Below are 24,672 nucleotides of genomic sequence, written 5' to 3'. Positions count from 1 at the left end.
CTGTGTAGGGCCATGTTTTTACCTACAGTGTCACTTGGCTGAATGTGTATAAGGCTCTGTGGCATCACTCAAACACAGCCAAGTTGTCACACTAGCTGTGTATCTCTAACAAAGTTGACGTATGTCCTCACCTCGGTGACGGTTAAAACGATTTCGCCCCCGGGTGGGCTCGAACCACCAACCTTTCGGTTAACAGCCGAACGCGCTAGCCGATTGCGCCACGGAGGCCTTGACTTGTGCTCTGCATCTCAACGCAATTCGTATGCCTTCTGCAGGAATCTCGCAGAATGGTAGCACCTGCTTACGCCTCTTCACATGGATAAAATGCATGCACACTGTAGCGAGGCTCGTACACGAATGACATCGCCAAGCATGACATCATACTACAAAATGCATACAAACCACTGTTCTGCCTATGCAATCAGAAAACCTCTGAGGCCAGCATGATACTTGTTATAGGTTGTAGAACATCCCTTTCATTCAGTGTACTGCCATGTGTTAGATGCTGCTCGAGATAGCTCCGCTCCTTGCGGGAAGGTTAAAAAAATGAATGCCTTCTGTGAGGTTCGAACTCACGACCCCTGGTTTACGAGACCAGTGCTCTACCACTGAGCTAAGAAGGCGGCAGCTTTGCGTTTGTGAGCTCTCCCCGAATTGTCACTTCATCATGCTGAATCTTGCAGCCCTCGACCAGATATCGGATTTGGCACACAGCTGCTGCTGGGGGTGTCCACATGGCCGTTTTCCACATCTCTTGACTGTTTCGCCCTTACGATCGACGACGAGCGTCGTGCCACCAAACGTTTGCGGTCTGCACAATCTTGACCTAGTGCACAGTTTGTTGGATTGCGTGGCTCGACTGCGAAATGCGCCTTTCGGCTCCTCTCTCTGGCTGCAGTATGCTGTTGTCGACAGTGGCACTAGCGTTGCCCATGGGGCTTCATGTAAGGCGACTGCACGTCGCTCGGCCAGCAGCGGCCTACTGCAGACCGACACTTAAGAGACACCAAATAGAAATCGACATCGAGAGACAGGCCCTGTCATATGGCACTCGCGACGTATACGCTGAAATTGAATGTAAAGAATACGTCTTTTGTAGTGGGCGTCGCTCTACTGCAGTGTCACACATGACGAAGAAATAGGAAAACAGTAGAACGTCTGTGTAGGGCCATGTTTTTACCTACAGTGTCACTTGGCTGAATGTGTATAAGGCTCTGTGGCATCACTCAAACACAGCCAAGTTGTCACACTAGCTGTGTATCTCTAACAAAGTTGACGTATGTCCTCACCTCGGTGACGGTTAAAACGATTTCGCCCCCGGGTGGGCTCGAACCACCAACCTTTCGGTTAACAGCCGAACGCGCTAGCCGATTGCGCCACGGAGGCCTTGACTTGTGCTCTGCATCTCAACGCAATTCGTATGCCTTCTGCAGGAATCTCGCAGAATGGTAGCACCTGCTTACGCCTCTTCACATGGATAAAATGCATGCACACTGTAGCGAGGCTCGTACACGAATGACATCGCCAAGCATGACATCATACTACAAAATGCATACAAACCACTGTTCTGCCTATGCAATCAGAAAACCTCTGAGGCCAGCATGATACTTGTTATAGGTTGTAGAACATCCCTTTCATTCAGTGTACTGCCATGTGTTAGATGCTGCTCGAGATAGCTCCGCTCCTTGCGGGAAGGTTAAAAAAATGAATGCCTTCTGTGAGGTTCGAACTCACGACCCCTGGTTTACGAGACCAGTGCTCTACCACTGAGCTAAGAAGGCGGCAGCTTTGCGTTTGTGAGCTCTCCCCGAATTGTCACTTCATCATGCTGAATCTTGCAGCCCTCGACCAGATATCGGATTTGGCACACAGCTGCTGCTGGGGGTGTCCACATGGCCGTTTTCCACATCTCTTGACTGTTTCGCCCTTACGATCGACGACGAGCGTCGTGCCACCAAACGTTTGCGGTCTGCACAATCTTGACCTAGTGCACAGTTTGTTGGATTGCGTGGCTCGACTGCGAAATGCGCCTTTCGGCTCCTCTCTCTGGCTGCAGTATGCTGTTGTCGACAGTGGCACTAGCGTTGCCCATGGGGCTTCATGTAAGGCGACTGCACGTCGCTCGGCCAGCAGCGGCCTACTGCAGACCGACACTTAAGAGACACCAAATAGAAATCGACATCGAGAGACAGGCCCTGTCATATGGCACTCGCGACGTATACGCTGAAATTGAATGTAAAGAATACGTCTTTTGTAGTGGGCGTCGCTCTACTGCAGTGTCACACATGACGAAGAAATAGGAAAACAGTAGAACGTCTGTGTAGGGCCATGTTTTTACCTACAGTGTCACTTGGCTGAATGTGTATAAGGCTCTGTGGCATCACTCAAACACAGCCAAGTTGTCACACTAGCTGTGTATCTCTAACAAAGTTGACGTATGTCCTCACCTCGGTGACGGTTAAAACGATTTCGCCCCCGGGTGGGCTCGAACCACCAACCTTTCGGTTAACAGCCGAACGCGCTAGCCGATTGCGCCACGGAGGCCTTGACTTGTGCTCTGCATCTCAACGCAATTCGTATGCCTTCTGCAGGAATCTCGCAGAATGGTAGCACCTGCTTACGCCTCTTCACATGGATAAAATGCATGCACACTGTAGCGAGGCTCGTACACGAATGACATCGCCAAGCATGACATCATACTACAAAATGCATACAAACCACTGTTCTGCCTATGCAATCAGAAAACCTCTGAGGCCAGCATGATACTTGTTATAGGTTGTAGAACATCCCTTTCATTCAGTGTACTGCCATGTGTTAGATGCTGCTCGAGATAGCTCCGCTCCTTGCGGGAAGGTTAAAAAAATGAATGCCTTCTGTGAGGTTCGAACTCACGACCCCTGGTTTACGAGACCAGTGCTCTACCACTGAGCTAAGAAGGCGGCAGCTTTGCGTTTGTGAGCTCTCCCCGAATTGTCACTTCATCATGCTGAATCTTGCAGCCCTCGACCAGATATCGGATTTGGCACACAGCTGCTGCTGGGGGTGTCCACATGGCCGTTTTCCACATCTCTTGACTGTTTCGCCCTTACGATCGACGACGAGCGTCGTGCCACCAAACGTTTGCGGTCTGCACAATCTTGACCTAGTGCACAGTTTGTTGGATTGCGTGGCTCGACTGCGAAATGCGCCTTTCGGCTCCTCTCTCTGGCTGCAGTATGCTGTTGTCGACAGTGGCACTAGCGTTGCCCATGGGGCTTCATGTAAGGCGACTGCACGTCGCTCGGCCAGCAGCGGCCTACTGCAGACCGACACTTAAGAGACACCAAATAGAAATCGACATCGAGAGACAGGCCCTGTCATATGGCACTCGCGACGTATACACTGAAATTGAATGTAAAGAATACGTCTTTTGTAGTGGGCGTCGCTCTACTGCAGTGTCACACATGACGAAGAAATAGGAAAACAGTAGAACGTCTGTGTAGGGCCATGTTTTTACCTACAGTGTCACTTGGCTGAATGTGTATAAGGCTCTGTGGCATCACTCAAACACAGCCAAGTTGTCACACTAGCTGTGTATCTCTAACAAAGTTGACGTATGTCCTCACCTCGGTGACGGTTAAAACGATTTCGCCCCCGGGTGGGCTCGAACCACCAACCTTTCGGTTAACAGCCGAACGCGCTAGCCGATTGCGCCACGGAGGCCTTGACTTGTGCTCTGCATCTCAACGCAATTCGTATGCCTTCTGCAGGAATCTCGCAGAATGGTAGCACCTGCTTACGCCTCTTCACATGGATAAAATGCATGCACACTGTAGCGAGGCTCGTACACGAATGACATCGCCAAGCATGACATCATACTACAAAATGCATACAAACCACTGTTCTGCCTATGCAATCAGAAAACCTCTGAGGCCAGCATGATACTTGTTATAGGTTGTAGAACATCCCTTTCATTCAGTGTACTGCCATGTGTTAGATGCTGCTCGAGATAGCTCCGCTCCTTGCGGGAAGGTTAAAAAAATGAATGCCTTCTGTGAGGTTCGAACTCACGACCCCTGGTTTACGAGACCAGTGCTCTACCACTGAGCTAAGAAGGCGGCAGCTTTGCGTTTGTGAGCTCTCCCCGAATTGTCACTTCATCATGCTGAATCTTGCAGCCCTCGACCAGATATCGGATTTGGCACACAGCTGCTGCTGGGGGTGTCCACATGGCCGTTTTCCACATCTCTTGACTGTTTCGCCCTTACGATCGACGACGAGCGTCGTGCCACCAAACGTTTGCGGTCTGCACAATCTTGACCTAGTGCACAGTTTGTTGGATTGCGTGGCTCGACTGCGAAATGCGCCTTTCGGCTCCTCTCTCTGGCTGCAGTATGCTGTTGTCGACAGTGGCACTAGCGTTGCCCATGGGGCTTCATGTAAGGCGACTGCACGTCGCTCGGCCAGCAGCGGCCTACTGCAGACCGACACTTAAGAGACACCAAATAGAAATCGACATCGAGAGACAGGCCCTGTCATATGGCACTCGCGACGTATACGCTGAAATTGAATGTAAAGAATACGTCTTTTGTAGTGGGCGTCGCTCTACTGCAGTGTCACACATGACGAAGAAATAGGAAAACAGTAGAACGTCTGTGTAGGGCCATGTTTTTACCTACAGTGTCACTTGGCTGAATGTGTATAAGGCTCTGTGGCATCACTCAAACACAGCCAAGTTGTCACACTAGCTGTGTATCTCTAACAAAGTTGACGTATGTCCTCACCTCGGTGACGGTTAAAACGATTTCGCCCCCGGGTGGGCTCGAACCACCAACCTTTCGGTTAACAGCCGAACGCGCTAGCCGATTGCGCCACGGAGGCCTTGACTTGTGCTCTGCATCTCAACGCAATTCGTATGCCTTCTGCAGGAATCTCGCAGAATGGTAGCACCTGCTTACGCCTCTTCACATGGATAAAATGCATGCACACTGTAGCGAGGCTCGTACACGAATGACATCGCCAAGCATGACATCATACTACAAAATGCATACAAACCACTGTTCTGCCTATGCAATCAGAAAACCTCTGAGGCCAGCATGATACTTGTTATAGGTTGTAGAACATCCCTTTCATTCAGTGTACTGCCATGTGTTAGATGCTGCTCGAGATAGCTCCGCTCCTTGCGGGAAGGTTAAAAAAATGAATGCCTTCTGTGAGGTTCGAACTCACGACCCCTGGTTTACGAGACCAGTGCTCTACCACTGAGCTAAGAAGGCGGCAGCTTTGCGTTTGTGAGCTCTCCCCGAATTGTCACTTCATCATGCTGAATCTTGCAGCCCTCGACCAGATATCGGATTTGGCACACAGCTGCTGCTGGGGGTGTCCACATGGCCGTTTTCCACATCTCTTGACTGTTTCGCCCTTACGATCGACGACGAGCGTCGTGCCACCAAACGTTTGCGGTCTGCACAATCTTGACCTAGTGCACAGTTTGTTGGATTGCGTGGCTCGACTGCGAAATGCGCCTTTCGGCTCCTCTCTCTGGCTGCAGTATGCTGTTGTCGACAGTGGCACTAGCGTTGCCCATGGGGCTTCATGTAAGGCGACTGCACGTCGCTCGGCCAGCAGCGGCCTACTGCAGACCGACACTTAAGAGACACCAAATAGAAATCGACATCGAGAGACAGGCCCTGTCATATGGCACTCGCGACGTATACGCTGAAATTGAATGTAAAGAATACGTCTTTTGTAGTGGGCGTCGCTCTACTGCAGTGTCACACATGACGAAGAAATAGGAAAACAGTAGAACGTCTGTGTAGGGCCATGTTTTTACCTACAGTGTCACTTGGCTGAATGTGTATAAGGCTCTGTGGCATCACTCAAACACAGCCAAGTTGTCACACTAGCTGTGTATCTCTAACAAAGTTGACGTATGTCCTCACCTCGGTGACGGTTAAAACGATTTCGCCCCCGGGTGGGCTCGAACCACCAACCTTTCGGTTAACAGCCGAACGCGCTAGCCGATTGCGCCACGGAGGCCTTGACTTGTGCTCTGCATCTCAACGCAATTCGTATGCCTTCTGCAGGAATCTCGCAGAATGGTAGCACCTGCTTACGCCTCTTCACATGGATAAAATGCATGCACACTGTAGCGAGGCTCGTACACGAATGACATCGCCAAGCATGACATCATACTACAAAATGCATACAAACCACTGTTCTGCCTATGCAATCAGAAAACCTCTGAGGCCAGCATGATACTTGTTATAGGTTGTAGAACATCCCTTTCATTCAGTGTACTGCCATGTGTTAGATGCTGCTCGAGATAGCTCCGCTCCTTGCGGGAAGGTTAAAAAAATGAATGCCTTCTGTGAGGTTCGAACTCACGACCCCTGGTTTACGAGACCAGTGCTCTACCACTGAGCTAAGAAGGCGGCAGCTTTGCGTTTGTGAGCTCTCCCCGAATTGTCACTTCATCATGCTGAATCTTGCAGCCCTCGACCAGATATCGGATTTGGCACACAGCTGCTGCTGGGGGTGTCCACATGGCCGTTTTCCACATCTCTTGACTGTTTCGCCCTTACGATCGACGACGAGCGTCGTGCCACCAAACGTTTGCGGTCTGCACAATCTTGACCTAGTGCACAGTTTGTTGGATTGCGTGGCTCGACTGCGAAATGCGCCTTTCGGCTCCTCTCTCTGGCTGCAGTATGCTGTTGTCGACAGTGGCACTAGCGTTGCCCATGGGGCTTCATGTAAGGCGACTGCACGTCGCTCGGCCAGCAGCGGCCTACTGCAGACCGACACTTAAGAGACACCAAATAGAAATCGACATCGAGAGACAGGCCCTGTCATATGGCACTCGCGACGTATACGCTGAAATTGAATGTAAAGAATACGTCTTTTGTAGTGGGCGTCGCTCTACTGCAGTGTCACACATGACGAAGAAATAGGAAAACAGTAGAACGTCTGTGTAGGGCCATGTTTTTACCTACAGTGTCACTTGGCTGAATGTGTATAAGGCTCTGTGGCATCACTCAAACACAGCCAAGTTGTCACACTAGCTGTGTATCTCTAACAAAGTTGACGTATGTCCTCACCTCGGTGACGGTTAAAACGATTTCGCCCCCGGGTGGGCTCGAACCACCAACCTTTCGGTTAACAGCCGAACGCGCTAGCCGATTGCGCCACGGAGGCCTTGACTTGTGCTCTGCATCTCAACGCAATTCGTATGCCTTCTGCAGGAATCTCGCAGAATGGTAGCACCTGCTTACGCCTCTTCACATGGATAAAATGCATGCACACTGTAGCGAGGCTCGTACACGAATGACATCGCCAAGCATGACATCATACTACAAAATGCATACAAACCACTGTTCTGCCTATGCAATCAGAAAACCTCTGAGGCCAGCATGATACTTGTTATAGGTTGTAGAACATCCCTTTCATTCAGTGTACTGCCATGTGTTAGATGCTGCTCGAGATAGCTCCGCTCCTTGCGGGAAGGTTAAAAAAATGAATGCCTTCTGTGAGGTTCGAACTCACGACCCCTGGTTTACGAGACCAGTGCTCTACCACTGAGCTAAGAAGGCGGCAGCTTTGCGTTTGTGAGCTCTCCCCGAATTGTCACTTCATCATGCTGAATCTTGCAGCCCTCGACCAGATATCGGATTTGGCACACAGCTGCTGCTGGGGGTGTCCACATGGCCGTTTTCCACATCTCTTGACTGTTTCGCCCTTACGATCGACGACGAGCGTCGTGCCACCAAACGTTTGCGGTCTGCACAATCTTGACCTAGTGCACAGTTTGTTGGATTGCGTGGCTCGACTGCGAAATGCGCCTTTCGGCTCCTCTCTCTGGCTGCAGTATGCTGTTGTCGACAGTGGCACTAGCGTTGCCCATGGGGCTTCATGTAAGGCGACTGCACGTCGCTCGGCCAGCAGCGGCCTACTGCAGACCGACACTTAAGAGACACCAAATAGAAATCGACATCGAGAGACAGGCCCTGTCATATGGCACTCGCGACGTATACGCTGAAATTGAATGTAAAGAATACGTCTTTTGTAGTGGGCGTCGCTCTACTGCAGTGTCACACATGACGAAGAAATAGGAAAACAGTAGAACGTCTGTGTAGGGCCATGTTTTTACCTACAGTGTCACTTGGCTGAATGTGTATAAGGCTCTGTGGCATCACTCAAACACAGCCAAGTTGTCACACTAGCTGTGTATCTCTAACAAAGTTGACGTATGTCCTCACCTCGGTGACGGTTAAAACGATTTCGCCCCCGGGTGGGCTCGAACCACCAACCTTTCGGTTAACAGCCGAACGCGCTAGCCGATTGCGCCACGGAGGCCTTGACTTGTGCTCTGCATCTCAACGCAATTCGTATGCCTTCTGCAGGAATCTCGCAGAATGGTAGCACCTGCTTACGCCTCTTCACATGGATAAAATGCATGCACACTGTAGCGAGGCTCGTACACGAATGACATCGCCAAGCATGACATCATACTACAAAATGCATACAAACCACTGTTCTGCCTATGCAATCAGAAAACCTCTGAGGCCAGCATGATACTTGTTATAGGTTGTAGAACATCCCTTTCATTCAGTGTACTGCCATGTGTTAGATGCTGCTCGAGATAGCTCCGCTCCTTGCGGGAAGGTTAAAAAAATGAATGCCTTCTGTGAGGTTCGAACTCACGACCCCTGGTTTACGAGACCAGTGCTCTACCACTGAGCTAAGAAGGCGGCAGCTTTGCGTTTGTGAGCTCTCCCCGAATTGTCACTTCATCATGCTGAATCTTGCAGCCCTCGACCAGATATCGGATTTGGCACACAGCTGCTGCTGGGGGTGTCCACATGGCCGTTTTCCACATCTCTTGACTGTTTCGCCCTTACGATCGACGACGAGCGTCGTGCCACCAAACGTTTGCGGTCTGCACAATCTTGACCTAGTGCACAGTTTGTTGGATTGCGTGGCTCGACTGCGAAATGCGCCTTTCGGCTCCTCTCTCTGGCTGCAGTATGCTGTTGTCGACAGTGGCACTAGCGTTGCCCATGGGGCTTCATGTAAGGCGACTGCACGTCGCTCGGCCAGCAGCGGCCTACTGCAGACCGACACTTAAGAGACACCAAATAGAAATCGACATCGAGAGACAGGCCCTGTCATATGGCACTCGCGACGTATACGCTGAAATTGAATGTAAAGAATACGTCTTTTGTAGTGGGCGTCGCTCTACTGCAGTGTCACACATGACGAAGAAATAGGAAAACAGTAGAACGTCTGTGTAGGGCCATGTTTTTACCTACAGTGTCACTTGGCTGAATGTGTATAAGGCTCTGTGGCATCACTCAAACACAGCCAAGTTGTCACACTAGCTGTGTATCTCTAACAAAGTTGACGTATGTCCTCACCTCGGTGACGGTTAAAACGATTTCGCCCCCGGGTGGGCTCGAACCACCAACCTTTCGGTTAACAGCCGAACGCGCTAGCCGATTGCGCCACGGAGGCCTTGACTTGTGCTCTGCATCTCAACGCAATTCGTATGCCTTCTGCAGGAATCTCGCAGAATGGTAGCACCTGCTTACGCCTCTTCACATGGATAAAATGCATGCACACTGTAGCGAGGCTCGTACACGAATGACATCGCCAAGCATGACATCATACTACAAAATGCATACAAACCACTGTTCTGCCTATGCAATCAGAAAACCTCTGAGGCCAGCATGATACTTGTTATAGGTTGTAGAACATCCCTTTCATTCAGTGTACTGCCATGTGTTAGATGCTGCTCGAGATAGCTCCGCTCCTTGCGGGAAGGTTAAAAAAATGAATGCCTTCTGTGAGGTTCGAACTCACGACCCCTGGTTTACGAGACCAGTGCTCTACCACTGAGCTAAGAAGGCGGCAGCTTTGCGTTTGTGAGCTCTCCCCGAATTGTCACTTCATCATGCTGAATCTTGCAGCCCTCGACCAGATATCGGATTTGGCACACAGCTGCTGCTGGGGGTGTCCACATGGCCGTTTTCCACATCTCTTGACTGTTTCGCCCTTACGATCGACGACGAGCGTCGTGCCACCAAACGTTTGCGGTCTGCACAATCTTGACCTAGTGCACAGTTTGTTGGATTGCGTGGCTCGACTGCGAAATGCGCCTTTCGGCTCCTCTCTCTGGCTGCAGTATGCTGTTGTCGACAGTGGCACTAGCGTTGCCCATGGGGCTTCATGTAAGGCGACTGCACGTCGCTCGGCCAGCAGCGGCCTACTGCAGACCGACACTTAAGAGACACCAAATAGAAATCGACATCGAGAGACAGGCCCTGTCATATGGCACTCGCGACGTATACGCTGAAATTGAATGTAAAGAATACGTCTTTTGTAGTGGGCGTCGCTCTACTGCAGTGTCACACATGACGAAGAAATAGGAAAACAGTAGAACGTCTGTGTAGGGCCATGTTTTTACCTACAGTGTCACTTGGCTGAATGTGTATAAGGCTCTGTGGCATCACTCAAACACAGCCAAGTTGTCACACTAGCTGTGTATCTCTAACAAAGTTGACGTATGTCCTCACCTCGGTGACGGTTAAAACGATTTCGCCCCCGGGTGGGCTCGAACCACCAACCTTTCGGTTAACAGCCGAACGCGCTAGCCGATTGCGCCACGGAGGCCTTGACTTGTGCTCTGCATCTCAACGCAATTCGTATGCCTTCTGCAGGAATCTCGCAGAATGGTAGCACCTGCTTACGCCTCTTCACATGGATAAAATGCATGCACACTGTAGCGAGGCTCGTACACGAATGACATCGCCAAGCATGACATCATACTACAAAATGCATACAAACCACTGTTCTGCCTATGCAATCAGAAAACCTCTGAGGCCAGCATGATACTTGTTATAGGTTGTAGAACATCCCTTTCATTCAGTGTACTGCCATGTGTTAGATGCTGCTCGAGATAGCTCCGCTCCTTGCGGGAAGGTTAAAAAAATGAATGCCTTCTGTGAGGTTCGAACTCACGACCCCTGGTTTACGAGACCAGTGCTCTACCACTGAGCTAAGAAGGCGGCAGCTTTGCGTTTGTGAGCTCTCCCCGAATTGTCACTTCATCATGCTGAATCTTGCAGCCCTCGACCAGATATCGGATTTGGCACACAGCTGCTGCTGGGGGTGTCCACATGGCCGTTTTCCACATCTCTTGACTGTTTCGCCCTTACGATCGACGACGAGCGTCGTGCCACCAAACGTTTGCGGTCTGCGCAATCTTGACGTAGTGCACAGTTTGTTGGATTGCGTGGCTCGACTGCGAAATGCGCCTTTCGGCTCCTCTCTCTGGCTGCAGTATGCTGTTGTCGACAGTGGCACTAGCGTTGCCCATGGGGCTTCATGTAAGGCGACTGCACGTCGCTCGGCCAGCAGCGGCCTACTGCAGACCGACACTTAAGAGACACCAAATAGAAATCGACATCGAGAGACAGGCCCTGTCATATGGCACTCGCGACGTATACGCTGAAATTGAATGTAAAGAATACGTCTTTTGTAGTGGGCGTCGCTCTACTGCAGTGTCACACATGACGAAGAAATAGGAAAACAGTAGAACGTCTGTGTAGGGCCATGTTTTTACCTACAGTGTCACTTGGCTGAATGTGTATAAGGCTCTGTGGCATCACTCAAACACAGCCAAGTTGTCACACTAGCTGTGTATCTCTAACAAAGTTGACGTATGTCCTCACCTCGGTGACGGTTAAAACGATTTCGCCCCCGGGTGGGCTCGAACCACCAACCTTTCGGTTAACAGCCGAACGCGCTAGCCGATTGCGCCACGGAGGCCTTGACTTGTGCTCTGCATCTCAACGCAATTCGTATGCCTTCTGCAGGAATCTCGCAGAATGGTAGCACCTGCTTACGCCTCTTCACATGGATAAAATGCATGCACACTGTAGCGAGGCTCGTACACGAATGACATCGCCAAGCATGACATCATACTACAAAATGCATACAAACCACTGTTCTGCCTATGCAATCAGAAAACCTCTGAGGCCAGCATGATACTTGTTATAGGTTGTAGAACATCCCTTTCATTCAGTGTACTGCCATGTGTTAGATGCTGCTCGAGATAGCTCCGCTCCTTGCGGGAAGGTTAAAAAAATGAATGCCTTCTGTGAGGTTCGAACTCACGACCCCTGGTTTACGAGACCAGTGCTCTACCACTGAGCTAAGAAGGCGGCAGCTTTGCGTTTGTGAGCTCTCCCCGAATTGTCACTTCATCATGCTGAATCTTGCAGCCCTCGACCAGATATCGGATTTGGCACACAGCTGCTGCTGGGGGTGTCCACATGGCCGTTTTCCACATCTCTTGACTGTTTCGCCCTTACGATCGACGACGAGCGTCGTGCCACCAAACGTTTGCGGTCTGCACAATCTTGACCTAGTGCACAGTTTGTTGGATTGCGTGGCTCGACTGCGAAATGCGCCTTTCGGCTCCTCTCTCTGGCTGCAGTATGCTGTTGTCGACAGTGGCACTAGCGTTGCCCATGGGGCTTCATGTAAGGCGACTGCACGTCGCTCGGCCAGCAGCGGCCTACTGCAGACCGACACTTAAGAGACACCAAATAGAAATCGACATCGAGAGACAGGCCCTGTCATATGGCACTCGCGACGTATACGCTGAAATTGAATGTAAAGAATACGTCTTTTGTAGTGGGCGTCGCTCTACTGCAGTGTCACACATGACGAAGAAATAGGAAAACAGTAGAACGTCTGTGTAGGGCCATGTTTTTACCTACAGTGTCACTTGGCTGAATGTGTATAAGGCTCTGTGGCATCACTCAAACACAGCCAAGTTGTCACACTAGCTGTGTATCTCTAACAAAGTTGACGTATGTCCTCACCTCGGTGACGGTTAAAACGATTTCGCCCCCGGGTGGGCTCGAACCACCAACCTTTCGGTTAACAGCCGAACGCGCTAGCCGATTGCGCCACGGAGGCCTTGACTTGTGCTCTGCATCTCAACGCAATTCGTATGCCTTCTGCAGGAATCTCGCAGAATGGTAGCACCTGCTTACGCCTCTTCACATGGATAAAATGCATGCACACTGTAGCGAGGCTCGTACACGAATGACATCGCCAAGCATGACATCATACTACAAAATGCATACAAACCACTGTTCTGCCTATGCAATCAGAAAACCTCTGAGGCCAGCATGATACTTGTTATAGGTTGTAGAACATCCCTTTCATTCAGTGTACTGCCATGTGTTAGATGCTGCTCGAGATAGCTCCGCTCCTTGCGGGAAGGTTAAAAAAATGAATGCCTTCTGTGAGGTTCGAACTCACGACCCCTGGTTTACGAGACCAGTGCTCTACCACTGAGCTAAGAAGGCGGCAGCTTTGCGTTTGTGAGCTCTCCCCGAATTGTCACTTCATCATGCTGAATCTTGCAGCCCTCGACCAGATATCGGATTTGGCACACAGCTGCTGCTGGGGGTGTCCACATGGCCGTTTTCCACATCTCTTGACTGTTTCGCCCTTACGATCGACGACGAGCGTCGTGCCACCAAACGTTTGCGGTCTGCACAATCTTGACCTAGTGCACAGTTTGTTGGATTGCGTGGCTCGACTGCGAAATGCGCCTTTCGGCTCCTCTCTCTGGCTGCAGTATGCTGTTGTCGACAGTGGCACTAGCGTTGCCCATGGGGCTTCATGTAAGGCGACTGCACGTCGCTCGGCCAGCAGCGGCCTACTGCAGACCGACACTTAAGAGACACCAAATAGAAATCGACATCGAGAGACAGGCCCTGTCATATGGCACTCGCGACGTATACGCTGAAATTGAATGTAAAGAATACGTCTTTTGTAGTGGGCGTCGCTCTACTGCAGTGTCACACATGACGAAGAAATAGGAAAACAGTAGAACGTCTGTGTAGGGCCATGTTTTTACCTACAGTGTCACTTGGCTGAATGTGTATAAGGCTCTGTGGCATCACTCAAACACAGCCAAGTTGTCACACTAGCTGTGTATCTCTAACAAAGTTGACGTATGTCCTCACCTCGGTGACGGTTAAAACGATTTCGCCCCCGGGTGGGCTCGAACCACCAACCTTTCGGTTAACAGCCGAACGCGCTAGCCGATTGCGCCACGGAGGCCTTGACTTGTGCTCTGCATCTCAACGCAATTCGTATGCCTTCTGCAGGAATCTCGCAGAATGGTAGCACCTGCTTACGCCTCTTCACATGGATAAAATGCATGCACACTGTAGCGAGGCTCGTACACGAATGACATCGCCAAGCATGACATCATACTACAAAATGCATACAAACCACTGTTCTGCCTATGCAATCAGAAAACCTCTGAGGCCAGCATGATACTTGTTATAGGTTGTAGAACATCCCTTTCATTCAGTGTACTGCCATGTGTTAGATGCTGCTCGAGATAGCTCCGCTCCTTGCGGGAAGGTTAAAAAAATGAATGCCTTCTGTGAGGTTCGAACTCACGACCCCTGGTTTACGAGACCAGTGCTCTACCACTGAGCTAAGAAGGCGGCAGCTTTGCGTTTGTGAGCTCTCCCCGAATTGTCACTTCATCATGCTGAATCTTGCAGCCCTCGACCAGATATCGGATTTGGCACACAGCTGCTGCTGGGGGTGTCCACATGGCCGTTTTCCACATCTCTTGACTGTTTCGCCCTTACGATCGACGACGAGCGTCGTGCCACCAAACGTTTGCGGTCTGCACAATCTTGACCTAGTGCACAGTTTGTTGGATTGCGTGGCTCGACTGCGAAATGCGCCTTTCGGCTCCTCTCTCTGGCTGCAGTATGCTGTTGTCGACAGTGGCACTAGCGTTGCCCATGGGGCTTCATGTAAGGCGACTGCACGTCGCTCGGCCAGCAGCGGCCTACTGCAGACCGACACTTAAGAGACACCAAATAGAAATCGACATCGAGAGACAGGCCCTGTCATATGGCACTCGCGACGTATACGCTGAAATTGAATGTAAAGAATACGTCTTTTGTAGTGGGCGTCGCTCTACTGCAGTGTCACACATGACGAAGAAATAGGAAAACAGTAGAACGTCTGTGTAGGGCCATGTTTTTACCTACAGTGTCACTTGGCTGAATGTGTATAAGGCTCTGTGGCATCACTCAAACACAGCCAAGTTGTCACACTAGCTGTGTATCTCTAACAAAGTTGACGTATGTCCTCACCTCGGTGACGGTTAAAACGATTTCGCCCCCGGGTGGGCTCGAACCACCAACCTTTCGGTTAACAGCCGAACGCGCTAGCCGATTGCGCCACGGAGGCCTTGACTTGTGCTCTGCATCTCAACGCAATTCGTATGCCTTCTGCAGGAATCTCGCAGAATGGTAGCACCTGCTTACGCCTCTTCACATGGATAAAATGCATGCACACTGTAGCGAGGCTCGTACACGAATGACATCGCCAAGCATGACATCATACTACAAAATGCATACAAACCACTGTTCTGCCTATGCAATCAGAAAACCTCTGAGGCCAGCATGATACTTGTTATAGGTTGTAGAACATCCCTTTCATTCAGTGTACTGCCATGTGTTAGATGCTGCTCGAGATAGCTCCGCTCCTTGCGGGAAGGTTAAAAAAATGAATGCCTTCTGTGAGGTTCGAACTCACGACCCCTGGTTTACGAGACCAGTGCTCTACCACTGAGCTAAGAAGGCGGCAGCTTTGCGTTTGTGAGCTCTCCCCGAATTGTCACTTCATCATGCTGAATCTTGCAGCCCTCGACCAGATATCGGATTTGGCACACAGCTGCTGCTGGGGGTGTCCACATGGCCGTTTTCCACATCTCTTGACTGTTTCGCCCTTACGATCGACGACGAGCGTCGTGCCACCAAACGTTTGCGGTCTGCGCAATCTTGACGTAGTGCACAGTTTGTTGGATTGCGTGGCTCGACTGCGAAATGCGCCTTTCGGCTCCTCTCTCTGGCTGCAGTATGCTGTTGTCGACAGTGGCACTAGCGTTGCCCATGGGGCTTCATGTAAGGCGACTGCACGTCGCTCGGCCAGCAGCGGCCTACTGCAGACCGACACTTAAGAGACACCAAATAGAAATCGACATCGAGAGACAGGCCCTGTCATATGGCACTCGCGACGTATACGCTGAAATTGAATGTAAAGAATACGTCTTTTGTAGTGGGCGTCGCTCTACTGCAGTGTCACACATGACGAAGAAATAGGAAAACAGTAGAACGTCTGTGTAGGGCCATGTTTTTACCTACAGTGTCACTTGGCTGAATGTGTATAAGGCTCTGTGGCATCACTCAAACACAGCCAAGTTGTCACACTAGCTGTGTATCTCTAACAAAGTTGACGTATGTCCTCACCTCGGTGACGGTTAAAACGATTTCGCCCCCGGGTGGGCTCGAACCACCAACCTTTCGGTTAACAGCCGAACGCGCTAGCCGATTGCGCCACGGAGGCCTTGACTTGTGCTCTGCATCTCAACGCAATTCGTATGCCTTCTGCAGGAATCTCGCAGAATGGTAGCACCTGCTTACGCCTCTTCACATGGATAAAATGCATGCACACTGTAGCGAGGCTCGTACACGAATGACATCGCCAAGCATGACATCATACTACAAAATGCATACAAACCACTGTTCTGCCTATGCAATCAGAAAACCTCTGAGGCCAGCATGATACTTGTTATAGGTTGTAGAACATCCCTTTCATTCAGTGTACTGCCATGTGTTAGATGCTGCTCGAGATAGCTCCGCTCCTTGCGGGAAGGTTAAAAAAATGAATGCCTTCTGTGAGGTTCGAACTCACGACCCCTGGTTTACGAGACCAGTGCTCTACCACTGAGCTAAGAAGGCGGCAGCTTTGCGTTTGTGAGCTCTCCCCGAATTGTCACTTCATCATGCTGAATCTTGCAGCCCTCGACCAGATATCGGATTTGGCACACAGCTGCTGCTGGGGGTGTCCACATGGCCGTTTTCCACATCTCTTGACTGTTTCGCCCTTACGATCGACGACGAGCGTCGTGCCACCAAACGTTTGCGGTCTGCACAATCTTGACCTAGTGCACAGTTTGTTGGATTGCGTGGCTCGACTGCGAAATGCGCCTTTCGGCTCCTCTCTCTGGCTGCAGTATGCTGTTGTCGACAGTGGCACTAGCGTTGCCCATGGGGCTTCATGTAAGGCGACTGCACGTCGCTCGGCCAGCAGCGGCCTACTGCAGACCGACACTTAAGAGACACCAAATAGAAATCGACATCGAGAGACAGGCCCTGTCATATGGCACTCGCGACGTATACGCTGAAATTGAATGTAAAGAATACGTCTTTTGTAGTGGGCGTCGCTCTACTGCAGTGTCACACATGACGAAGAAATAGGAAAACAGTAGAACGTCTGTGTAGGGCCATGTTTTTACCTACAGTGTCACTTGGCTGAATGTGTATAAGGCTCTGTGGCATCACTCAAACACAGCCAAGTTGTCACACTAGCTGTGTATCTCTAACAAAGTTGACGTATGTCCTCACCTCGGTGACGGTTAAAACGATTTCGCCCCCGGGTGGGCTCGAACCACCAACCTTTCGGTTAACAGCCGAACGCGCTAGCCGATTGCGCCACGGAGGCCTTGACTTGTGCTCTGCATCTCAACGCAATTCGTATGCCTTCTGCAGGAATCTCGCAGAATGGTAGCACCTGCTTACGCCTCTTCACATGGATAAAATGCATGCACACTGTAGCGAGGCTCGTACACGAATGACATCGCCAAGCATGACATCATACTACAAAATGCATACAAACCACTGTTCTGCCTATGCAATCAGAAAACCTCTGAGGCCAGCATGATACTTGTTATAGGTTGTAGAACATCCCTTTCATTCAGTGTACTGCCATGTGTTAGATGCTGCTCGAGATAGCTCCGCTCCTTGCGGGAAGGTTAAAAAAATGAATGCCTTCTGTGAGGTTCGAACTCACGACCCCTGGTTTACGAGACCAGTGCTCTACCACTGAGCTAAGAAGGCGGCAGCTTTGCGTTTGTGAGCTCTCCCCGAATTGTCACTTCATCATGCTGAATCTTGCAGCCCTCGACCAGATATCGGATTTGGCACACAGCTGCTGCTGGGGGTGTCCACATGGCCGTTTTCCACATCTCTTGACTGTTTCGCCCTTACGATCGACGACGAGCGTCGTGCCACCAAACGTTTGCGGTCTGCACAATCTTGACCTAGTGCACAGTTTGTTGGATTGCGTGGCTCGACTGCGAAATGCGCCTTTCGGCTCCTCTCTCTGGCTGCAGTATGCTGTTGTCGACAGTGGCACTAGCGTTGCCCATGGGGCTTCATGTAAGGCGACTGCACGTCGCTCGGCCAGCAGCGGCCTACTGCAGACCGACACTTAAGAGACACCAAATAGAAATCGACATCGAGAGACAGGCCCTGTCATATGGCACTCGCGACGTATACGCTGAAATTGAATGTAAAGAATACGTCTTTTGTAGTGGGCGTCGCTCTACTGCAGTGTCACACATGACGAAGAAATAGGAAAACAGTAGAACGTCTGTGTAGGGCCATGTTTTTACCTACAGTGTCACTTGGCTGAATGTGTATAAGGCTCTGTGGCATCACTCAAACACAGCCAAGTTGTCACACTAGCTGTGTATCTCTAACAAAGTTGACGTATGTCCTCACCTCGGTGACGGTTAAAACGATTTCGCCCCCGGGTGGGCTCGAACCACCAACCTTTCGGTTAACAGCCGAACGCGCTAGCCGATTGCGCCACGGAGGCCTTGACTTGTGCTCTGCATCTCAACGCAATTCGTATGCCTTCTGCAGGAATCTCGCAGAATGGTAGCACCTGCTTACGCCTCTTCACATGGATAAAATGCATGCACACTGTAGCGAGGCTCGTACACGAATGACATCGCCAAGCATGACATCATACTACAAAATGCATACAAACCACTGTTCTGCCTATGCAATCAGAAAACCTCTGAGGCCAGCATGATACTTGTTATAGGTTGTAGAACATCCCTTTCATTCAGTGTACTGCCATGTGTTAGATGCTGCTCGAGATAGCTCCGCTCCTTGCGGGAAGGTTAAAAAAATGAATGCCTTCTGTGAGGTTCGAACTCACGACCCCTGGTTTACGAGACCAGTGCTCTACCACTGAGCTAAGAAGGCGGCAGCTTTGCGTTTGTGAGCTCTCCCCGAATTGTCACTTCATCATGCTGAATCTTGCAGCCCTCGACCAGATATCGGATTTGGCACACAGCTGCTGCTGGGGGTGTCCACATGGCCGTTTTCCACATCTCTTGACTGTTTCGCCCTTACGATCGACGACGAGCGTCGTGCCACCAAACGTTTGCGGTCTGCACAATCTTGACCTAGTGCACAGTTTGTTGGATTGCGTGGCTCGACTGCGAAATGCGCCTTTCGGCTCCTCTCTCTGGCTGCAGTATGCTGTTGTCGACAGTGGCACTAGCGTTGCCCATGGGGCTTCATGTAAGGCGACTGCACGTCGCTCGGCCAGCAGCGGCCTACTGCAGACCGACACTTAAGAGACACCAAATAGAAATCGACATCGAGAGACAGGCCCTGTCATATGGCACTCGCGACGTATACGCTGAAATTGAATGTAAAGAATACGTCTTTTGTAGTGGGCGTCGCTCTACTGCAGTGTCACACATGACGAAGAAATAGGAAAACAGTAGAACGTCTGTGTAGGGCCATGTTTTTACCTACAGTGTCACTTGGCTGAATGTGTATAAGGCTCTGTGGCATCACTCAAACACAGCCAAGTTGTCACACTAGCTGTGTATCTCTAACAAAGTTGACGTATGTCCTCACCTCGGTGACGGTTAAAACGATTTCGCCCCCGGGTGGGCTCGAACCACCAACCTTTCGGTTAACAGCCGAACGCGCTAGCCGATTGCGCCACGGAGGCCTTGACTTGTGCTCTGCATCTCAACGCAATTCGTATGCCTTCTGCAGGAATCTCGCAGAATGGTAGCACCTGCTTACGCCTCTTCACATGGATAAAATGCATGCACACTGTAGCGAGGCTCGTACACGAATGACATCGCCAAGCATGACATCATACTACAAAATGCATACAAACCACTGTTCTGCCTATGCAATCAGAAAACCTCTGAGGCCAGCATGATACTTGTTATAGGTTGTAGAACATCCCTTTCATTCAGTGTACTGCCATGTGTTAGATGCTGCTCGAGATAGCTCCGCTCCTTGCGGGAAGGTTAAAAAAATGAATGCCTTCTGTGAGGTTCGAACTCACGACCCCTGGTTTACGAGACCAGTGCTCTACCACTGAGCTAAGAAGGCGGCAGCTTTGCGTTTGTGAGCTCTCCCCGAATTGTCACTTCATCATGCTGAATCTTGCAGCCCTCGACCAGATATCGGATTTGGCACACAGCTGCTGCTGGGGGTGTCCACATGGCCGTTTTCCACATCTCTTGACTGTTTCGCCCTTACGATCGACGACGAGCGTCGTGCCACCAAACGTTTGCGGTCTGCACAATCTTGACCTAGTGCACAGTTTGTTGGATTGCGTGGCTCGACTGCGAAATGCGCCTTTCGGCTCCTCTCTCTGGCTGCAGTATGCTGTTGTCGACAGTGGCACTAGCGTTGCCCATGGGGCTTCATGTAAGGCGACTGCACGTCGCTCGGCCAGCAGCGGCCTACTGCAGACCGACACTTAAGAGACACCAAATAGAAATCGACATCGAGAGACAGGCCCTGTCATATGGCACTCGCGACGTATACGCTGAAATTGAATGTAAAGAATACGTCTTTTGTAGTGGGCGTCGCTCTACTGCAGTGTCACACATGACGAAGAAATAGGAAAACAGTAGAACGTCTGTGTAGGGCCATGTTTTTACCTACAGTGTCACTTGGCTGAATGTGTATAAGGCTCTGTGGCATCACTCAAACACAGCCAAGTTGTCACACTAGCTGTGTATCTCTAACAAAGTTGACGTATGTCCTCACCTCGGTGACGGTTAAAACGATTTCGCCCCCGGGTGGGCTCGAACCACCAACCTTTCGGTTAACAGCCGAACGCGCTAGCCGATTGCGCCACGGAGGCCTTGACTTGTGCTCTGCATCTCAACGCAATTCGTATGCCTTCTGCAGGAATCTCGCAGAATGGTAGCACCTGCTTACGCCTCTTCACATGGATAAAATGCATGCACACTGTAGCGAGGCTCGTACACGAATGACATCGCCAAGCATGACATCATACTACAAAATGCATACAAACCACTGTTCTGCCTATGCAATCAGAAAACCTCTGAGGCCAGCATGATACTTGTTATAGGTTGTAGAACATCCCTTTCATTCAGTGTACTGCCATGTGTTAGATGCTGCTCGAGATAGCTCCGCTCCTTGCGGGAAGGTTAAAAAAATGAATGCCTTCTGTGAGGTTCGAACTCACGACCCCTGGTTTACGAGACCAGTGCTCTACCACTGAGCTAAGAAGGCGGCAGCTTTGCGTTTGTGAGCTCTCCCCGAATTGTCACTTCATCATGCTGAATCTTGCAGCCCTCGACCAGATATCGGATTTGGCACACAGCTGCTGCTGGGGGTGTCCACATGGCCGTTTTCCACATCTCTTGACTGTTTCGCCCTTACGATCGACGACGAGCGTCGTGCCACCAAACGTTTGCGGTCTGCACAATCTTGACCTAGTGCACAGTTTGTTGGATTGCGTGGCTCGACTGCGAAATGCGCCTTTCGGCTCCTCTCTCTGGCTGCAGTATGCTGTTGTCGACAGTGGCACTAGCGTTGCCCATGGGGCTTCATGTAAGGCGACTGCACGTCGCTCGGCCAGCAGCGGCCTACTGCAGACCGACACTTAAGAGACACCAAATAGAAATCGACATCGAGAGACAGGCCCTGTCATATGGCACTCGCGACGTATACGCTGAAATTGAATGTAAAGAATACGTCTTTTGTAGTGGGCGTCGCTCTACTGCAGTGTCACACATGACGAAGAAATAGGAAAACAGTAGAACGTCTGTGTAGGGCCATGTTTTTACCTACAGTGTCACTTGGCTGAATGTGTATAAGGCTCTGTGGCATCACTCAAACACAGCCAAGTTGTCACACTAGCTGTGTATCTCTAACAAAGTTGACGTATGTCCTCACCTCGGTGACGGTTAAAACGATTTCGCCCCCGGGTGGGCTCGAACCACCAACCTTTCGGTTAACAGCCGAACGCGCTAGCCGATTGCGCCACGGAGGCCTTGACTTGTGCTCTGCATCTCAACGCAATTCGTATGCCTTCTGCAGGAATCTCGCAGAATGGTAGCACCTGCTTACGCCTCTTCACATGGATAAAATGCATGCACACTGTAGCGAGGCTCGTACACGAATGACATCGCCAAGCATGACATCATACTACAAAATGCATACAAACCACTGTTCTGCCTATGCAATCAGAAAACCTCTGAGGCCAGCATGATACTTGTTATAGGTTGTAGAACATCCCTTTCATTCAGTGTACTGCCATGTGTTAGATGCTGCTCGAGATAGCTCCGCTCCTTGCGGGAAGGTTAAAAAAATGAATGCCTTCTGTGAGGTTCGAACTCACGACCCCTGGTTTACGAGACCAGTGCTCTACCACTGAGCTAAGAAGGCGGCAGCTTTGCGTTTGTGAGCTCTCCCCGAATTGTCACTTCATCATGCTGAATCTTGCAGCCCTCGACCAGATATCGGATTTGGCACACAGCTGCTGCTGGGGGTGTCCACATGGCCGTTTTCCACATCTCTTGACTGTTTCGCCCTTACGATCGACGACGAGCGTCGTGCCACCAAACGTTTGCGGTCTGCACAATCTTGACCTAGTGCACAGTTTGTTGGATTGCGTGGCTCGACTGCGAAATGCGCCTTTCGGCTCCTCTCTCTGGCTGCAGTATGCTGTTGTCGACAGTGGCACTAGCGTTGCCCATGGGGCTTCATGTAAGGCGACTGCACGTCGCTCGGCCAGCAGCGGCCTACTGCAGACCGACACTTAAGAGACACCAAATAGAAATCGACATCGAGAGACAGGCCCTGTCATATGGCACTCGCGACGTATACGCTGAAATTGAATGTAAAGAATACGTCTTTTGTAGTGGGCGTCGCTCTACTGCAGTGTCACACATGACGAAGAAATAGGAAAACAGTAGAACGTCTGTGTAGGGCCATGTTTTTACCTACAGTGTCACTTGGCTGAATGTGTATAAGGCTCTGTGGCATCACTCAAACACAGCCAAGTTGTCACACTAGCTGTGTATCTCTAACAAAGTTGACGTATGTCCTCACCTCGGTGACGGTTAAAACGATTTCGCCCCCGGGTGGGCTCGAACCACCAACCTTTCGGTTAACAGCCGAACGCGCTAGCCGATTGCGCCACGGAGGCCTTGACTTGTGCTCTGCATCTCAACGCAATTCGTATGCCTTCTGCAGGAATCTCGCAGAATGGTAGCACCTGCTTACGCCTCTTCACATGGATAAAATGCATGCACACTGTAGCGAGGCTCGTACACGAATGACATCGCCAAGCATGACATCATACTACAAAATGCATACAAACCACTGTTCTGCCTATGCAATCAGAAAACCTCTGAGGCCAGCATGATACTTGTTATAGGTTGTAGAACATCCCTTTCATTCAGTGTACTGCCATGTGTTAGATGCTGCTCGAGATAGCTCCGCTCCTTGCGGGAAGGTTAAAAAAATGAATGCCTTCTGTGAGGTTCGAACTCACGACCCCTGGTTTACGAGACCAGTGCTCTACCACTGAGCTAAGAAGGCGGCAGCTTTGCGTTTGTGAGCTCTCCCCGAATTGTCACTTCATCATGCTGAATCTTGCAGCCCTCGACCAGATATCGGATTTGGCACACAGCTGCTGCTGGGGGTGTCCACATGGCCGTTTTCCACATCTCTTGACTGTTTCGCCCTTACGATCGACGACGAGCGTCGTGCCACCAAACGTTTGCGGTCTGCACAATCTTGACCTAGTGCACAGTTTGTTGGATTGCGTGGCTCGACTGCGAAATGCGCCTTTCGGCTCCTCTCTCTGGCTGCAGTATGCTGTTGTCGACAGTGGCACTAGCGTTGCCCATGGGGCTTCATGTAAGGCGACTGCACGTCGCTCGGCCAGCAGCGGCCTACTGCAGACCGACACTTAAGAGACACCAAATAGAAATCGACATCGAGAGACAGGCCCTGTCATATGGCACTCGCGACGTATACGCTGAAATTGAATGTAAAGAATACGTCTTTTGTAGTGGGCGTCGCTCTACTGCAGTGTCACACATGACGAAGAAATAGGAAAACAGTAGAACGTCTGTGTAGGGCCATGTTTTTACCTACAGTGTCACTTGGCTGAATGTGTATAAGGCTCTGTGGCATCACTCAAACACAGCCAAGTTGTCACACTAGCTGTGTATCTCTAACAAAGTTGACGTATGTCCTCACCTCGGTGACGGTTAAAACGATTTCGCCCCCGGGTGGGCTCGAACCACCAACCTTTCGGTTAACAGCCGAACGCGCTAGCCGATTGCGCCACGGAGGCCTTGACTTGTGCTCTGCATCTCAACGCAATTCGTATGCCTTCTGCAGGAATCTCGCAGAATGGTAGCACCTGCTTACGCCTCTTCACATGGATAAAATGCATGCACACTGTAGCGAGGCTCGTACA

At 50.7% G+C, this 24,672-nt stretch overlaps 43 non-coding genes across 43 annotated transcripts; all 43 read right to left on the bottom strand.

The window, feature by feature from the left end:
- Positions 1-154: 154 nt before the first annotated feature.
- Positions 155-228, bottom strand: Trnan-guu (transfer RNA asparagine (anticodon GUU)). The gene has a single exon. It is a non-coding gene; the product is annotated as a tRNA-Asn (tRNA).
- A 323-nt stretch (positions 229-551) lies between these two features.
- On the bottom strand, positions 552-623 carry Trnat-cgu (transfer RNA threonine (anticodon CGU)). The gene has a single exon. It is a non-coding gene; the product is annotated as a tRNA-Thr (tRNA).
- A 689-nt stretch (positions 624-1,312) lies between these two features.
- Trnan-guu (transfer RNA asparagine (anticodon GUU)) lies at positions 1,313-1,386 on the bottom strand. Its single transcript has one exon. It is a non-coding gene; the product is annotated as a tRNA-Asn (tRNA).
- Positions 1,387-1,709: 323 nt separating this feature from the next.
- Trnat-cgu (transfer RNA threonine (anticodon CGU)) lies at positions 1,710-1,781 on the bottom strand. Its single transcript has one exon. It is a non-coding gene; the product is annotated as a tRNA-Thr (tRNA).
- Positions 1,782-2,470: 689 nt separating this feature from the next.
- Positions 2,471-2,544, bottom strand: Trnan-guu (transfer RNA asparagine (anticodon GUU)). Its single transcript has one exon. It is a non-coding gene; the product is annotated as a tRNA-Asn (tRNA).
- A 323-nt stretch (positions 2,545-2,867) lies between these two features.
- Positions 2,868-2,939, bottom strand: Trnat-cgu (transfer RNA threonine (anticodon CGU)). Its single transcript has one exon. It is a non-coding gene; the product is annotated as a tRNA-Thr (tRNA).
- Positions 2,940-3,628: 689 nt separating this feature from the next.
- On the bottom strand, positions 3,629-3,702 carry Trnan-guu (transfer RNA asparagine (anticodon GUU)). The gene has a single exon. It is a non-coding gene; the product is annotated as a tRNA-Asn (tRNA).
- A 323-nt stretch (positions 3,703-4,025) lies between these two features.
- Trnat-cgu (transfer RNA threonine (anticodon CGU)) lies at positions 4,026-4,097 on the bottom strand. Its single transcript has one exon. It is a non-coding gene; the product is annotated as a tRNA-Thr (tRNA).
- Positions 4,098-4,786: 689 nt separating this feature from the next.
- On the bottom strand, positions 4,787-4,860 carry Trnan-guu (transfer RNA asparagine (anticodon GUU)). The gene has a single exon. It is a non-coding gene; the product is annotated as a tRNA-Asn (tRNA).
- Positions 4,861-5,183: 323 nt separating this feature from the next.
- On the bottom strand, positions 5,184-5,255 carry Trnat-cgu (transfer RNA threonine (anticodon CGU)). The gene has a single exon. It is a non-coding gene; the product is annotated as a tRNA-Thr (tRNA).
- Positions 5,256-5,944: 689 nt separating this feature from the next.
- Trnan-guu (transfer RNA asparagine (anticodon GUU)) lies at positions 5,945-6,018 on the bottom strand. Its single transcript has one exon. It is a non-coding gene; the product is annotated as a tRNA-Asn (tRNA).
- A 323-nt stretch (positions 6,019-6,341) lies between these two features.
- Trnat-cgu (transfer RNA threonine (anticodon CGU)) lies at positions 6,342-6,413 on the bottom strand. Its single transcript has one exon. It is a non-coding gene; the product is annotated as a tRNA-Thr (tRNA).
- A 689-nt stretch (positions 6,414-7,102) lies between these two features.
- On the bottom strand, positions 7,103-7,176 carry Trnan-guu (transfer RNA asparagine (anticodon GUU)). The gene has a single exon. It is a non-coding gene; the product is annotated as a tRNA-Asn (tRNA).
- Positions 7,177-7,499: 323 nt separating this feature from the next.
- Trnat-cgu (transfer RNA threonine (anticodon CGU)) lies at positions 7,500-7,571 on the bottom strand. The gene has a single exon. It is a non-coding gene; the product is annotated as a tRNA-Thr (tRNA).
- Positions 7,572-8,260: 689 nt separating this feature from the next.
- On the bottom strand, positions 8,261-8,334 carry Trnan-guu (transfer RNA asparagine (anticodon GUU)). Its single transcript has one exon. It is a non-coding gene; the product is annotated as a tRNA-Asn (tRNA).
- A 323-nt stretch (positions 8,335-8,657) lies between these two features.
- Positions 8,658-8,729, bottom strand: Trnat-cgu (transfer RNA threonine (anticodon CGU)). The gene has a single exon. It is a non-coding gene; the product is annotated as a tRNA-Thr (tRNA).
- A 689-nt stretch (positions 8,730-9,418) lies between these two features.
- Trnan-guu (transfer RNA asparagine (anticodon GUU)) lies at positions 9,419-9,492 on the bottom strand. The gene has a single exon. It is a non-coding gene; the product is annotated as a tRNA-Asn (tRNA).
- A 323-nt stretch (positions 9,493-9,815) lies between these two features.
- Positions 9,816-9,887, bottom strand: Trnat-cgu (transfer RNA threonine (anticodon CGU)). Its single transcript has one exon. It is a non-coding gene; the product is annotated as a tRNA-Thr (tRNA).
- Positions 9,888-10,576: 689 nt separating this feature from the next.
- Positions 10,577-10,650, bottom strand: Trnan-guu (transfer RNA asparagine (anticodon GUU)). Its single transcript has one exon. It is a non-coding gene; the product is annotated as a tRNA-Asn (tRNA).
- Positions 10,651-10,973: 323 nt separating this feature from the next.
- Positions 10,974-11,045, bottom strand: Trnat-cgu (transfer RNA threonine (anticodon CGU)). The gene has a single exon. It is a non-coding gene; the product is annotated as a tRNA-Thr (tRNA).
- Positions 11,046-11,734: 689 nt separating this feature from the next.
- Trnan-guu (transfer RNA asparagine (anticodon GUU)) lies at positions 11,735-11,808 on the bottom strand. The gene has a single exon. It is a non-coding gene; the product is annotated as a tRNA-Asn (tRNA).
- A 323-nt stretch (positions 11,809-12,131) lies between these two features.
- On the bottom strand, positions 12,132-12,203 carry Trnat-cgu (transfer RNA threonine (anticodon CGU)). Its single transcript has one exon. It is a non-coding gene; the product is annotated as a tRNA-Thr (tRNA).
- Positions 12,204-12,892: 689 nt separating this feature from the next.
- Positions 12,893-12,966, bottom strand: Trnan-guu (transfer RNA asparagine (anticodon GUU)). Its single transcript has one exon. It is a non-coding gene; the product is annotated as a tRNA-Asn (tRNA).
- Positions 12,967-13,289: 323 nt separating this feature from the next.
- Trnat-cgu (transfer RNA threonine (anticodon CGU)) lies at positions 13,290-13,361 on the bottom strand. Its single transcript has one exon. It is a non-coding gene; the product is annotated as a tRNA-Thr (tRNA).
- Positions 13,362-14,050: 689 nt separating this feature from the next.
- Trnan-guu (transfer RNA asparagine (anticodon GUU)) lies at positions 14,051-14,124 on the bottom strand. Its single transcript has one exon. It is a non-coding gene; the product is annotated as a tRNA-Asn (tRNA).
- A 323-nt stretch (positions 14,125-14,447) lies between these two features.
- Trnat-cgu (transfer RNA threonine (anticodon CGU)) lies at positions 14,448-14,519 on the bottom strand. Its single transcript has one exon. It is a non-coding gene; the product is annotated as a tRNA-Thr (tRNA).
- A 689-nt stretch (positions 14,520-15,208) lies between these two features.
- Trnan-guu (transfer RNA asparagine (anticodon GUU)) lies at positions 15,209-15,282 on the bottom strand. Its single transcript has one exon. It is a non-coding gene; the product is annotated as a tRNA-Asn (tRNA).
- A 323-nt stretch (positions 15,283-15,605) lies between these two features.
- Positions 15,606-15,677, bottom strand: Trnat-cgu (transfer RNA threonine (anticodon CGU)). The gene has a single exon. It is a non-coding gene; the product is annotated as a tRNA-Thr (tRNA).
- Positions 15,678-16,366: 689 nt separating this feature from the next.
- Positions 16,367-16,440, bottom strand: Trnan-guu (transfer RNA asparagine (anticodon GUU)). The gene has a single exon. It is a non-coding gene; the product is annotated as a tRNA-Asn (tRNA).
- A 323-nt stretch (positions 16,441-16,763) lies between these two features.
- Trnat-cgu (transfer RNA threonine (anticodon CGU)) lies at positions 16,764-16,835 on the bottom strand. Its single transcript has one exon. It is a non-coding gene; the product is annotated as a tRNA-Thr (tRNA).
- Positions 16,836-17,524: 689 nt separating this feature from the next.
- Positions 17,525-17,598, bottom strand: Trnan-guu (transfer RNA asparagine (anticodon GUU)). Its single transcript has one exon. It is a non-coding gene; the product is annotated as a tRNA-Asn (tRNA).
- A 323-nt stretch (positions 17,599-17,921) lies between these two features.
- On the bottom strand, positions 17,922-17,993 carry Trnat-cgu (transfer RNA threonine (anticodon CGU)). Its single transcript has one exon. It is a non-coding gene; the product is annotated as a tRNA-Thr (tRNA).
- Positions 17,994-18,682: 689 nt separating this feature from the next.
- On the bottom strand, positions 18,683-18,756 carry Trnan-guu (transfer RNA asparagine (anticodon GUU)). Its single transcript has one exon. It is a non-coding gene; the product is annotated as a tRNA-Asn (tRNA).
- Positions 18,757-19,079: 323 nt separating this feature from the next.
- Positions 19,080-19,151, bottom strand: Trnat-cgu (transfer RNA threonine (anticodon CGU)). Its single transcript has one exon. It is a non-coding gene; the product is annotated as a tRNA-Thr (tRNA).
- A 689-nt stretch (positions 19,152-19,840) lies between these two features.
- Positions 19,841-19,914, bottom strand: Trnan-guu (transfer RNA asparagine (anticodon GUU)). The gene has a single exon. It is a non-coding gene; the product is annotated as a tRNA-Asn (tRNA).
- A 323-nt stretch (positions 19,915-20,237) lies between these two features.
- Trnat-cgu (transfer RNA threonine (anticodon CGU)) lies at positions 20,238-20,309 on the bottom strand. The gene has a single exon. It is a non-coding gene; the product is annotated as a tRNA-Thr (tRNA).
- Positions 20,310-20,998: 689 nt separating this feature from the next.
- Positions 20,999-21,072, bottom strand: Trnan-guu (transfer RNA asparagine (anticodon GUU)). Its single transcript has one exon. It is a non-coding gene; the product is annotated as a tRNA-Asn (tRNA).
- Positions 21,073-21,395: 323 nt separating this feature from the next.
- Trnat-cgu (transfer RNA threonine (anticodon CGU)) lies at positions 21,396-21,467 on the bottom strand. The gene has a single exon. It is a non-coding gene; the product is annotated as a tRNA-Thr (tRNA).
- Positions 21,468-22,156: 689 nt separating this feature from the next.
- Positions 22,157-22,230, bottom strand: Trnan-guu (transfer RNA asparagine (anticodon GUU)). The gene has a single exon. It is a non-coding gene; the product is annotated as a tRNA-Asn (tRNA).
- A 323-nt stretch (positions 22,231-22,553) lies between these two features.
- Positions 22,554-22,625, bottom strand: Trnat-cgu (transfer RNA threonine (anticodon CGU)). The gene has a single exon. It is a non-coding gene; the product is annotated as a tRNA-Thr (tRNA).
- A 689-nt stretch (positions 22,626-23,314) lies between these two features.
- On the bottom strand, positions 23,315-23,388 carry Trnan-guu (transfer RNA asparagine (anticodon GUU)). Its single transcript has one exon. It is a non-coding gene; the product is annotated as a tRNA-Asn (tRNA).
- Positions 23,389-23,711: 323 nt separating this feature from the next.
- Trnat-cgu (transfer RNA threonine (anticodon CGU)) lies at positions 23,712-23,783 on the bottom strand. The gene has a single exon. It is a non-coding gene; the product is annotated as a tRNA-Thr (tRNA).
- A 689-nt stretch (positions 23,784-24,472) lies between these two features.
- On the bottom strand, positions 24,473-24,546 carry Trnan-guu (transfer RNA asparagine (anticodon GUU)). Its single transcript has one exon. It is a non-coding gene; the product is annotated as a tRNA-Asn (tRNA).
- Positions 24,547-24,672: the final 126 nt, after the last annotated feature.

Source organism: Schistocerca cancellata, unplaced genomic scaffold, assembly GCF_023864275.1.
Source record: "Schistocerca cancellata isolate TAMUIC-IGC-003103 unplaced genomic scaffold, iqSchCanc2.1 HiC_scaffold_74, whole genome shotgun sequence".
NCBI lineage: Eukaryota > Metazoa > Arthropoda > Insecta > Orthoptera > Acrididae > Schistocerca > Schistocerca cancellata.
This window is presented reverse-complemented; position numbering and strand designations above follow the sequence as displayed.